Here is a 770-nt window from a genome sequence, read left to right on the forward strand (position 1 = left end):
TGAACACAGTGTCCGTGTAATTATTTCGGGTAGAGCTAGCCATGTGGGCGGCCGGGTGCCGGGACGCAGCCCGCCGCTCCTATTTCTACAAGGAAGGAAGGCAAGGATCCATGTTGGCATAGGCCTTGTTTGCTCCTGGCATCTCAGACCCAAAATAATCACTTAGAAATTGTATTAATTAAATCACTGCTTGGCCTATTAGCTCTATCTTTTTATTGGCTATCTCTTATGTCTTAAATTAACCCATTTCTATTCTTTAACATTTTGCTATGAGGCTTATGACCTACCAGCAAGGTTATGACTAGTGGCTCATGTCTTTCTCCTCTGGCAGCTGCATGGCTTCTCCCTGACTCTGCCTACATATGTATATATGATATATACATATCACTTCTGTTTATTGAAAGAATGCAGTGGACTCTCCACTGGGACTTGTGACTTCAGCAGCTACACATTTTGTCCTGGCTTGCAGACTGGATGGCATCCTTTCTTACAGAGCAAGCCTTAAATCCAATCAGATAGCAGCTGTTAGCATCCATAACTATTGTACTGTTATTGTTCCAAGGAGTACATCTTGTCTAGTATGGTAGTACTATAGTGTGTGGGGTCTACAGCTGAACGGGACCATTGGTGACAAACCTCAGCAATCTCCATCGCTCTTCAGTGCTGCACAAAAATAGGCGGCAGTGGTGAGAGGGACTGCAGTGGTCCCCAGCCTTGTTACCACAACATGCATTGTCTTCAACAGCAGGCTCTTACTATTTCTGACATGC

The sequence above is a fragment of the Microtus ochrogaster genome, chromosome 4 (genome assembly GCF_000317375.1).
Source record: "Microtus ochrogaster isolate Prairie Vole_2 chromosome 4, MicOch1.0, whole genome shotgun sequence".
Lineage (NCBI taxonomy): Eukaryota > Metazoa > Chordata > Mammalia > Rodentia > Cricetidae > Microtus > Microtus ochrogaster.